Source organism: Peromyscus leucopus, chromosome 1, assembly GCF_004664715.2.
Source record: "Peromyscus leucopus breed LL Stock chromosome 1, UCI_PerLeu_2.1, whole genome shotgun sequence".
Classification (NCBI taxonomy): domain Eukaryota; kingdom Metazoa; phylum Chordata; class Mammalia; order Rodentia; family Cricetidae; genus Peromyscus; species Peromyscus leucopus.
In genome coordinates this window covers 95,196,161-95,209,555 of record NC_051063.1, presented here as the reverse complement: position 1 = coordinate 95,209,555, position 13,395 = coordinate 95,196,161, and the positions used below count along the sequence as shown (strand labels likewise).

Below are 13,395 nucleotides of genomic sequence, written 5' to 3'. Positions count from 1 at the left end.
GTCTCGGAGGGAATTGTTACACAATAGCCAGCTTGTGGACTCTTTTCTTTTCCCCTAAATATTTATTTTTACTTTATGTGCATTGATGTTTTACCTGTATGTATATCTACATGAGGGTGCCATACCCCAGAACTGAACTTTTAGCCAAGTGTTAACTTCCACGGGTGCTGGAAATTGAACCATGGTCCTCTGAAATGCAGCCAGTGCTCTTAATTGCTGAGCCATTTCTCCAGCCCTGCTTTGTAGAATCTTTAACACAGCTTTTTCTGGGAACTTTAGCTCACAGATCCAACTATAACTATGGAGGAAAACTTCATTTTCTGGTCAGTTGCACTAACTTTGACTTCTGTGAATAAAAACTTGCCTTATTAAGCTGCCCAGGAGCCTGCTGGTGCACTCCTTTAATCCCAGCACTCAGGAGACAGGTAGGTGGACCTGAGTGAATTTGAGACCAGCCTAGTTTACATAGTGAGTTCTAGGTCAATCAGAACTACAAAGTGAGATCCTGTCTAAATAAACAAACAAACTGTCCAGTGTCTTCTTAAGAAAACATGCCCAGCCAGGCAGTGGTAGTGCATACCTTCAATCCCAGCACTTGGAGGCAGAGGTAGGCAGATCTCTGTGAGTTTGAGGCCAGCCTGGTCTACAGAATGAGTTCCAGGGCAGCCAGGGCAACACAGAGAAACCCTGTCTCCAAAAACAAAAACAAAACAAAAAAAGAAAGAAAGCATGCCCAAAACTAGCCGGCCAGCAGCAGACGTCCCATTCTCCTAGGCACCCAGTGGTTTTTGGCTTTTGGCAACACATTCATACACACACACACACACACACACACACACACACACACGGACACGGACACGGACACGGACACACGGGGACACACACGGGGACACACACATGGACACACGGACACCGACAGGGACATGGACACTAGTGCTTTTACCAGTATATCTAGGTGGAATGCTATCTAATTAGGATCTCTAAGAGAATTGTCTGGTCAGCATGTGTCGCTGTGAGGAGTGTCTCAAGGAATTCATCTGAGTGCCAGAACTTAGAAAAGGCTGTAAAGGCCAGAAGAAATGAACAGTTCAGTAATATTGAAAATATGCTATTGAAACATGAAGCTGGAATCTGGACATTTACAGCTGTCACACCAAACTATTTAAGTGAAATCATATTTTGTGCCAGATTTCCAAAAACATAATCATATGAAAACTATTTTTATTGCCTTGAAGCATGGTTAAAAGCAGTCTGCCACAAGTAAAGAAGTTTACTGTATTATCTTTGACTAAATGTGTAAATACAAAAAGCTAAATGGTTGTTTTCTATTTCACATTAGAAAACATTGAGTTCACGGGGTGATGGCACATGCCTTTAGTCCCAGCACTCAGGAGACAGAGGCAGGCAGATCTCTGAGTTCAAGGCCAGCTTGGTCTATAGAGTAAGTTCAGGACAGCCATGGCTATGTAGAGAAACCGTCTTAAAAAACATTAAAACACACACACACACACACAAAGGAAGCATTGAGCTAGTGTAGAACTTGGGAGGATGGCCTCAAGTACAAGGCCGCTGAGCTCTGTTTGGACCTGTCTCAAAACGAACAACAAAGAAAACGTCCAGTTACTAAGCACTGCCAGAGGAGGTACTCTGACTACATTATTGAATCAGCAGTTCTTTAGGTATGTAGACTTATATATATCCTATTAGTTTTTCAAAGCTGTGTTCATTTTTATTTTTAGTGAAACAGGGTATTGAGGAAGCCCACAGAGGCTATCTAGTGAGGCCTTGCTAAGGGTAAAGAATCTGAGCTTGCTTTACCTAGCAGGGCTGCATAATGGGATGATTTGGACAGGGGCATGGTTACCAAGTGTTTGGAAGGGTCTACACTTGTCAGTACTTTGTGCTTTGATCTTGCAAGGAGGAAGTCTTTTGCCTCTCCCCTTGGTGTGTTATAAAAAGCCCTTTTGAATAAACCTTGGGCCACTGGGTATTGCCCCAGGGCCCTCCCTAAGCTATCCTGTGTCTGTTTTTCTTATTGTCTCTTTCTATCTTTCTACGTAATATTTCCTCATTCCTCTTTCCTCCACCCAAGAACCCTTTGACAGGTTGGAGCTGGACTCCAGCAGACTCCCACAGGGTGTTTCCATATAGCTCAGGCTAGCCATCAACTTGAGATCCTTCTGCCTCAATTTCCAAGGCTCTGGATTGCAGGTATGCACCATAATGCCTAGTAAAACTATTTTTTGAAGAGAGCGTTTAGCTTGATGAAATGTGCTGGGTGTGGTGGTGCTCACTTTTAATCCCAGCACTTGGGAAGCAGAGGCAGGCAAACCTTTATGAGTTCAAGGCCAATCTAGTATACATAGAGTTCTAGGCCAGCCAAGGCTACATAGTGAGATACTATCTCAAAAAACAAATACACACACACACACACACACACACACATATGTGTATATATATGTATATGTATATACACACACACACACACACACACACACACACACACACACACACATATGGCTGGAGAGTTGGCTCAGTGGCTAAGATCACTTATTCTTGTAAAGGACCCAAGTTTGATTCTCAACACCCATATTAAGGCTCACCACATTAAGGCTCCTCTGGCACATATGTAGAGCACAGACATATGTAAGCATAACACTCATACACACAAAATGGTAAAATAAAATCTAGAAAAAGACATATATAAATATGTATGGATGGATGCTGGGAAGCTAGCTTAGTAATTAAGAATGCATACTGCTACTCTGTTCTCAGCACTCAGATCAAGTGACTTACAGATACTTCTAACTCCACTTCTAAGGGAATCCAATGCCTTGCTCTCCATAGTTACCTGCACGCATGTGTACACACCCACATACAGACCCCCACACATACACATAATTAAATAAAATAAGCTGGGCGGTGGTGGCACACGCTTTAATCCCAGCACTCGGGAGGCAGAGCCAGGCGGATCTCTGTGAGTTTGAGGCCAGCCTGGGCTACCAAGTGAGTTCCAGGAAAGGCACAAAGCTACACAGAGAAACTCTGTCTCAAAAAAAAAATTAAATAAAATAAATCTTTTTGTTGTTTGTTCGTTTGTTTGTTTATTAGAGGAGGGGTTCTCTATGTAGCCCTGGATGACCTGGAACTCACTGTAAACCAGGCTGGCCTCAAACTCAGAGAACCACCTTCCCCCGTCTCCCAAATGCTGGAACTAAAGGGATGTGCCACCACTGCCTGGCAAAATAAATTTGTATCTTCAGATGCCAGCCACTTTGTTTTTTGAGAAGGTCTCTCACAGGTCTGGATCTTAGCAAGTAGGCTGGGCTAGATGGCCAGCAAGTCAGGAGATCCACCTGTCTGCCTCCCCAACTCTGGGATTACAAGTGTACACCATCACTCCCAACTGTGGCATTGTGTTCCCCCAAATATTGTGCATGCTAATAAACTTATCTGGGGTCAGAGACAGAACAGCCAAAATATTAAACATAAAGGATAGGCAGTGGTAGCACACGCCTTTAATCCCAGCATTCCAGAGGCAGAAACCCATGTGTTCAAGGATACAGACAGGCATGGTGACTCATCATGCCTTTAATCCCAGAAAGCAAGCCTTTAATCCCAGGGAGTGGTGGTAGAAAGCAAAAAGGTATATAAGGTGTGAAGACCAGAAACTAGAAGCATTTGGCTGGTTAAGCTTTCAGGCTTTTGAGCAGCAATTCAGCTGAGACCCATTCTGGATGAGGACTCAGAGGCCTCCAGTCTGAGGAAGCAAGACCAGCTGAGGATCCAGTGAGGTGAGGTAGCTGTGGCTTGTTCTGGTTCTCTGATCTTCCAGTGTTCACCACAATAACTGGCTCAGGCTTGGTTTTATTGATAAGACTCTCTAAGATTCCTGCTACACCCAACTCTGTACATGAATGCTGGGGATTGAACTCAGGTCCTCATGCTTGCAGTGCGGATAGTTTAGCAGCTGAGCTAGCTCCCTAGTCCCTTCTTTGTTTTAGTGATGCAGTCCTATTCTAGAAAATTTAGTGATGTAAACTAAGCTATCATATATATCATATAGTGATCATTGGTTTCTGTGGAAGTCTTGCCCTAGCAAGGGTCATCTTCCTAAAACATAGATCTAGGCCCTCAGTCCCTGCTTCTCTTCCCATTGCCTTGTATTTCACATCTTGCTCCTTTAAATTAAAAAGAATATTTTATTTATTTTGATTGTTTTGAGATAGGGTCTCACTGTGTGGCCCTGGCTTGCTTGGAACTCAACTTGTAGACCAGGCTAGCTTTAAACTCACAAAGATCCACCTGCCTTTGCCTCCTCAGTGTTAGGATTCAAAGCACTTTCTTTTCTTCCAAGCCCACTGAAATGACCCATTAAGCCCTGTGTACAATATCCAAGGACTTTTCTAGTCCGATGTTCCAAACTTCATATTCCTCCCACAAAAAGTTCCGAAGGTCTATGAACCGCGCAGTAAAGGCCTATCCCAGCCATGGCCCCACTTCTCCGTACCAGTTTTCTGTAGGTTCTCATTGATGTGACGACAGAGTACCTGAAAAGAAGCAATTTAAGGGAGAAAGGGTTTACTTCTCCCATAATTCAAAGATCCATCGATCAGGGCAAGGCATGGTGGTGGGGTATGAAGCTGCCAGTCCTATTGCTTTCTCAGTCAGGAAGCAGAGTGATGCCTGCTGGTGCTTAGCTCACTTCCTCTGGTTTATTCATTTCAAGGCCCCAGCTCTTGGAAAGGTGGGTCTTCACACCTCAGTTTACCTAACATAGACAACCCTCACAGGCATGCCCAGAGGCTTATATCCTAGGTGATTCTGGATGCTGTCTAGTTGACAACAGTGGATGTCATGGAGATGGAGGGGGAAGTGAGGCTACTGCAAAGGGGTTCTGTACTGTCAAAGGCAGCATGCTCTTTGTCCACTTTAAGTATACGACGAGTAGAAACACTCCAAGCCTTCAATGTAGTGGTTTTGCACAGTTTACCATACAAGGCTCCTGTAAAGACACAAAAAAGTGTGTCTAACAAATGCAGTTGGGGCAAATCCATGAGAGGTAATCATGTATAGAAAGAAATACTCACAATGCAGTTGATAATGTGTCAGGTAGATTTCTCTTGAAAATTTTATGTCATGCTGGTGAGATGGCTCAGCAGGTAGAAGCACTTGCACAAACCTGACAACTCGAGTTCAAGCCCCAGAACACGTATGAAGGTCCAAGAGAAGACTGACTCCATAAACTTGTCTTCTGACATCCACACATGTGCGTGACCCATATAACCCCATTCATACATACACACAATAATAATAATAATAATAATAATAATAATAATAATATGATGATGATGATGATGATGATGATGATAGAGGTGGGAAGATGGCTCATCAGGTAAAGGCACCTGCTGCAAAGCCTGATGACCTGAATATGATTCCTGGAACCCACATGGTAGAAGGAGGGAACTGACTCTCATAAATTGTCCTCTGACCCACATTGTGCATCCACTATGAACATACACACACACTCTCCCTCCCCACATCCCTCCCCTTCTCTAAAATGTAATAGAATAATTTGGATGGGCAGTGGTGCCACACATCTTTAATCCCAGTACTTGGGAGGCAGAAGCAGGTGGATCTCTGAGATCTCTGAGTTCAAGGCCAGCTTGATCTACAGAGTAGGTTGTAGGACAACCAGGACTACATAGAGAAACCCTGTCTCTTAATAAATAAATAAATAAATAAATAAATAAATAAATAAATAAATAAATTTTTTAAAAGAATTTATTTATTTTTATTTTATGTGCATTAGTGTATATGTGTCTGTGTGAGGGTGTCGGGTGCCCTGGAACTGGAGTTACATACAGTTGTGAGCTGCCATGTGGGTACTGGGAATTGAACCCGGGTCCTTTGGAAGAGCATTCAGTGCTCTTAAGCACTGAGCCATCTCTCCAGCCCAAAAAAATAATTTTTTTAAGCTTCAATTTCCAAACTTCTGTTTGATTTTCTTTTCTCAACCCAAATGATGTGATGGGTATCAGGTTTCAGAACTAATTCGGGAGACTAAAAAAGTCCTGCAAATATGAACGGATACTTCTCTTTATAATGGTGTACTTGACCAGACGCAGTGGCTCAGGCCTTGTATCCACCGGACTTGGTGGACTAAGGCAGGAGGATCACCATGAGTTGGAGACTAGTCTAAGCTATGAAGTGAGTGAGACCTTGTCTCAAAATGCAGATGAAGAAGATGATGATAGAGGCCATTCCTTTTTTCCTTCCGTTCTTTGTCTTTGGCACAGAGGTGAGTTTATTAGGACAATTTCAGAGGCTGGAGAGATGGCTCAGAGGTTAAGAGTAATGGCTGCTCTCCTAGAGGACCTGGGTTCAAGTCCCAGCACCCACATGGCAGCTCACAATTGTCTGTAACTCCAATTCCAGGGAATAAGACACCCTCACACAGACATACATTCAGGCAAAACACCAATGCACCTAAAGAAATAAAAATAAAAGCAACCATTAAAATAAAAAAAAAGAATACAGATTTTAAGCACTAGGGTTAAGAGAAAGAAAGTGTTCAGCAAGAAAGCAACGTATTGGCTAGAGATGGCTCAGCGTTTGGGAGCACCGGCTGCTCTTCCAGAGGCCTGAGGTTCAGTTCCCAGCACCTACATGGCAGCTCATGGCTGCCTGTGGCTCCAGTTCCAGGGGAACTGACACCTTCACACCAATGCACATAAAACAACTAAGATAAGCCGGGCAGCGGTGGCGCACGCCTTTAATCCCAGCACTCGGGAGGCAGAGCCAGGCGGATCTCTGTGAGTTCGAGGCCAGCCTGGGCTACCAAGTGAGTTCCAGGAAAGGCACAAAGCTACACAGAGAAACCCTGTCTCGGAAAACCAAAAAAATAAAAATAAAAAAAAAATAAATAAATTTTTTAAAAAGTAAGACAAGACAGGAGAGGAGGTGGGTGTGGGTTTCTCAAAGGAAAGTTGCCTCTTGTTTCTGTCTTAAAACTGTCTCACTATCAAGGCAAAGCTAGTCTGGAGCTCTGACTCCCCCTGCCTCAACCTTGGAAAAGCTGGGATTACAGATATGAACTGCATCTTTGTTTCTTTTTTTTAATAATTTATTTTTATTTTATTTGCATTGGTATTTTGCCTGTATGTATGACTGTGTGAGGGTGTCAGATCTTGGAGTTACAGACAGTTGTTAGCTGCCATGTGGGTGCTGGGAATTGAACCAGGGTCCTCTGGAAGAGCGTCCAGTGCTCTTAACCACTAAGCCATCTCTTCAGTCCCACATCTTTGTTTCTTATAATACCTTTCAAAAAATTTTAAAGCATTCAAAAAAATTTTAAAGCGGGGTTACATTTTTTAACAAATTTGACAACGGGGGTTAATAGACACTCAAGATAGGGTCTAACATAGCTTAGGCTGATTGCCAATTCTCTGTGTAGCCCAGGAAGCAAAGAGATGAATGCTGATGTTTGTCTGGCTTTCTTCTCTTTTCTATATCTGGTTGTCAACCTTAGCCCATGAAATAATACCATCCATAATCAAAGTGGGTCTTTCCCCCTCACTTAAACCTCTCTAGAGAAATCCTAAGACTTATCCAGGAGTGCATATCCTCCGTGACTTCAACCCTAGTCAAGTTGAGAGAGAAGATGAACCACCGTACTTCACATATTCCAGCCAAAGAACTCACTCACTACATTCTGGGTTTGTCAGGCCTGTTGTGGAACCATCATCTGACTCCCTTACTGAATTCATGGCAGCATCCAACACCACACGTGTCTCAATCTTGGTCTTGTCATTGAACAAAATCCTGTCCAGACACAGCAGCAGGAGAACTTTCAGCATTCTAGTCCCCAGTCTAGGATTGTTGTTGTTGTTGTTGTTTATCAAGGGTATTGGCAGTCTGAGCTCAAGTCTCAGTTCTACTGGATAAATGATCTTCAGCTTCATTTTTGATCCTTTGATTCCAGACCCAGTGCATGGATATCAGCCTAGGACCTTATAGCCAATCCTGGTATTCTTCCCTGTCTCCTGATCTACAAGTGAAACCTAGATACTCTTTATACTCTTTTTAATTCCCATTGTTTATAACTGGAATGCTTCTGGATTCTAAGCCATCCCATTACCCACTACCCAGAATTATCTATTTGTTTGAAATCCTGATGACTATTTCAGAACTCTGTCTCTCATTAAGATAGGTCATTTTCTGACCAGGTGGTGGTGGTGCACACCTTTAATTGCAGCACTTGGGAGGCAGAGGCAGGAGATTCTCTGAGTTCGAGGCCAGCCTGGTCTAGAGAGCAAGTTCCAAGATAGCTAGGGCTGCACAGAGAAACCAAGTCTCAAAAAACAGACAGACAGACAGAAATAGATAGATAGATAGATAGATAGATAGATAGATAGATAGATAGACAGATAGACAGATAGACAGACAGTCTGTTTGGCCCCAGATACTAACTACTCAGACTCAGTCTCAGAAAACAAAAACAGGAGCTGGGTATGTTGGTATACGCCTTTAAAACTAGTACTTGATAGGCAGAGGCAGGTGAATTTCTGTGAATTTGAGGCCAGCCTGGTCTACATAGGGAATTCCAGGCCAGTCAGGGTGACATAGTGAGACACTATATCAAAAAATAATAAAAGAAAAAAAATGGTCTGAGATGCCAGTTTGAGTTTAATTTAAAAAAAAAAAATGAAACAAACAGTAACAACAACATTAGGGGCTGCAGAGATGGCTCATTGGTGAAGAGCACTAGCTGTTCTTCAAGGGACCAGGGTTCAACTGATAGCACCCACATGGCAGTTCACACTGTTCCACTTCAGTTCCAGAGGTTCCAGTGCCCTCTTCTGTTCTCTGAGGGCACTGGACTCACTCGGTATGCAGATATACATGCAGACAACACACCCATACCCATAAAGTAAAAATAAATCTTCTAAAAAAAGAAGTCATTACGACTTTTAAGGGTTACAAGAAAATTTCCAACAGTGTCTCAAGCTACTCTAACTATCCTTATATAGTCATTATCTTTTGGTTGGTTGGTTTTTTTGAGGTCATGTCTCATTCAGCGTAGGCTGGTATCAAACTCATTGTATAGCTCAGAATTACCTTGAATTCCTGATCTTGTTTCCACATCCTCAGAAGTAGAATTACAAAGCATATGCCACTGTACCTGGCAGTACTATGTATTTATGTGACGCAGGGTTCTTGGCACTAATAATTAGAAAATCAAAGTAGTGAACAACTCTGAAAGACACTATGGGAGCAGAAGTCTGTAATTCCAGCACTCAGGAGACAGAGGCAGAAGCATCTGAAGTTTGAGGCTACACAGTGGCCTATATGGTAAATTCTAGCTCATTATAGACTAAAGAGTGAGACTGTCTTCCCAAAATAAAAAAAAAAAAAAATAGGGGGACTGGCAGGATGGTCCAGGGATTAAGAGTACTTAGTGTTTGGGGGTTGGGGATTTAGCTCAGTGGTAGAGTGCTTGCCTAGCAAGCGCAAGGTCCTGGGTTCGGTCCTCAGCTCCAAATTAAAAAAAAAAAAAAAAAAAAAAAAAAAAGAGTACTTAGTGCTCTTGCAGAGGACCTGAGTTTAGTTCTCGGCACTCAAGCAAGCATCTCACAACTGCCTGTAAGTCCAGCTCCAAGGGATACAATGCCTCTGGCATGAACAGTCATTTTCATTTCATACATGTATAGCTACACCTACATACACATAACAAGAAATAAAATCTGGGGGCTGGAGAGATGGCTCAGAGGTTAAGAGCACTGACTGTTCTTCCACAGGTCCTGAGTTCAATTCCCAGCAACCACATGGTGGCTCACAACCATCTGTAATGAGATCTGGCCTGCAGCCATACATGTTGTATACATAATAAATAAATAAATCTTAAAAAAAAATCTATAAGTTGCTAGGTCAAAAAAAAAAAAGAAATAAAATCTGTGTGTGTGTGTGTCTGTATGTCTGTGTCTGCTTACTTATGTGTGTGTCTGTCTGTTCAGTGTCTGTGTCTGTGTACTTATGTGATTGTATGCTGTGTGTGCAAGAGGTCCAGAAAAGGGTATTGGGCCCCTGGGAGCTAGATGTATAGGCATTTGTAAGCCACCTGATGGTGGTGCTGGAAACTGAACCCAGGTCCACTCAGAAAAGGACCTGGGCTCCAGGTGATTCAGCTCTTTCTACTTTGGTACATTCTATCCTCTTCAGGACTTAGGGGACACTTGGGAGGGTTGAGTTAGGATCTGAAGGTCCCCAAACTTTCTTTTGTCCCACCAGTCAGTTCCCAAATAACCACACAGAGACTTATTATAAATGCTGTTTGTCACTAACTAGCTCTTATAACTTAAATTAACCCATATTTCTTATCTACTCTGTGCCACATGGCTTCGTACCTTTTCTCAGTATGGCAAGTTCATCTGCTTCCTCTGCTTCTCTTTGTGACCCTGAGACTCCTCCCCTTCTTCTTTGTGCTCATTTTTTGTCTGCAAGTCCTGCCTAACCTCTACCTGTCCAGCTATTGGTCAGTCAGTTTCCTTATTAAACCAATCACAGTGACATATATTTGCACAATGTAAAGGAATATTCCACAATCTTCAATACTACACATGCCCTGTGGCTGATTGAAGCCAAAGGAGAAAAGCCTTTGGCAAATGGTAAATGTGGGGATGTAGCTCAGGCATTAGAGTGCTTCCCAAGCATGGATGAAGCCCTGGGTTTGCACAAATGGGAGATGGTGGTGCAGACCTGTAATTCTAGCACTCAGGGGGCAGAGGGAGGAACAGAAGTTCGAGGTCACCATTCGTTACATAAGTGAGTTACCTAAATGAGACCTTGAGAGGAAGATTGGGAATATCCAGGGGATAGGACTAGATATTTCATGCATTCTGGAACACCAAGCACAGCATAATCTCAGATAGCTTCTAGGGTCTCTAGCAACCAAGAGATTCTGATAAAGCTGCTGTCTCTAAGATCTCCCCAGCGCTGGTGAGATGGCTCAGCCACTGAAGGTACTGACATCAAACCCGACCACCAGAATCCAATCCCCAGGACCCACACGGTAGAAGGAAAGAAGTGACTTATCCTTTGACCTCCACTCGGGCAGCATGGAATATATCCCCAAGACTCTAATTATGTAAATGTGTGCCTCCCACTAGAGCCTCCAGAGAGCAGCAATCTGTGTACCATAATAGAAGGGATAGGTTTGGGAATGAGCAGACCATGCTGTAATAAAGCAGGAAAATAGCTTTCTATTCAAAATAAGAGTATTAAATTTTCTGGTGCAGAGAAATGCAGAGAAAAGTATAGTGTGCCACAAAAAAGAATGTGATTACTGTGCGTAGGTTGGATAGGGAGGTGGCAAAACCACTTAAGTCATTGAGGTCACCCTATAGTAGGGTATTCAGGACTGGGTTAAGAAGGTTGTATGGCCAAGGAGAGTGAACAGTAAATCTAAAAGTCACTTGAAGGGCTGAGGTGGTTCAGCCAGGAAAGGCCCTTGCAACCAAGACTGACAACTTGAGTTTGATCCCTGGTAGAAGAGAACCAACTTCTCCAAGTTGTACTCTGACCATAGCACGCATGTCCAACACACACACACACACTTGTGTACATGTACACAAACACAAATAACTCATGAAGAAAATGTTACTTGAAGAGTGGTAGCAAAACTGGGGTCTACCAAATCCCTGTGTGTTATGCCAGGGACACCAAGATGAAGATCAAGTCACGCCTGTTGCGTCCAAGTGTTAGGTGAAAGTCAGCCAGATTGAATGACTCTAGGTGTAACAAGTCCTAACAGAAAGGACATTTTAAAGGACCTTTGAGCCCCTCACTTTGACTATCAGACTATCAAAACAATGGACTCCAAGAAATTGGAATTCTCCCTCCCTTCCCCCAGGAATCCCATGTTAGAAAAAGAAAAAGGTTGGAGCCTGCGCCGGCCACCGCAGAAAGAACCCTGGGAAGAGATTGGCAATTTGTCAGATCACTTTACAGGACTGGAACAGATAAAACTATGGTGGTCACTGATGGGTGGGCTGGGGCCACTCTTTGCTCATAACTGCTTAGCTATGTTAACACTGACCCTCCACTTCAACCTAAATCCCATGCAGGAAGATAAACTTAGGAAGGGGTTTCGGGGGTGGTGTCCCTTAATTTAAACTCTGTGTCCCCCTTCCTAATGTGGCCACGTAGGGTGTATCTTTTCTGCTTTCCGATAGTAATTTTCTCCTTTAATTGGCTTATTAAGAACAGGTGGCTTAGCCTGGTTAGAGAAGGCAGCCAGAGAACAAAACTCCTGCCACATAGGGTGGGAGTGAGCATCTGCACTCCCGAGTCCCTGAGCTGCAACCTTGGTGCACTGCGGAGAGCCTTGCCATGTTATGTATTCCATTCCCGCTGGAGAGAAGAGCACACTGGACAGAAAGTCTAGGAGACCTGCCTGGTACGGGAGGCGGCCTCGCTGGGAAGCTCGGATGCTCCGGAAGTGGCTGAGTCAGGGGCTGAGGGCGGCGGTGACTCTGGCGTCCGCGCCTCCGGGGCCCAGAGGACTCCAGGTGACTGACCCGAAAGGCTGAGTCAGCGCCGCGACGCGCCTGGGGACCACCGCGCCACGCACGGCGTGCGCATCTGGTGTTCCTGGACCTCTGCTGTTCTTGCGCTTCATCACAGGAGATCCGAATCTAAAGTCACGAAGTGGTCCAAGCTACAAATACTGTATGCAGGTTCAGTGTCTTGTAAAAGACACGAGTGCGGTCCGGCCCCTGGGCCAGACGCGGAGCCCTTGAGATCATAAGCACTTGGGAAGCGGTGGAGGAGGATTAGGCGTTCAAGGCCAGCCTGGGCGGGGAGACACTGTCAAAATCAGAAAGCTTCCAAGACTGATTAGATGAAGATCAAAGACACCTACCCAGGAGGGTGGAGATACCATGATCAAGAAGGTGATTTTCCCAGAGCGAGGTTTATTCACTGTGCTCCGGATGTGCTGATCTCAAAAGCAGGAAACTGACTGCATAATTTGTGATAGTGGGGACTGCCCCATGAATTAAAAAAAAAAAAAAAAGACACTTGCATAGGGGCAAAATGTTTCGCCTCAATCAGTTCCAAAATGCAGTGAATAATAATAATTAAAGAAGTATGCACATAAACACAAGTTTATTTGTTTAATTTAAAAAATTCCTGTAATCTTAGCATCTGGAAGGCCTAGGCGGGAGACTGGCCACAGGTCCAAGCCAGTCTGGGCTACAGAGTGAGACCCTGTCTTAAAAAAAAAAAAAAGTATCAGGGTGTATAATCCCATCCATCATCACTCAGGAGACAGAAGCAGGAGGATCATAGTGGGTTACATTATTGATATACAAACTAAAAATAAATAAGTTGAAA

The 13,395-nt window shown here is 43.7% G+C and overlaps 1 pseudogene; it reads left to right on the top strand.

Moving 5' to 3' along the window:
* Positions 1–12,914: 12,914 nt before the first annotated feature.
* On the top strand, positions 12,915–13,054 carry LOC114710467 (annotated as a pseudogene).
* The last annotated feature ends 341 nt before the right edge of the window (positions 13,055–13,395 follow it).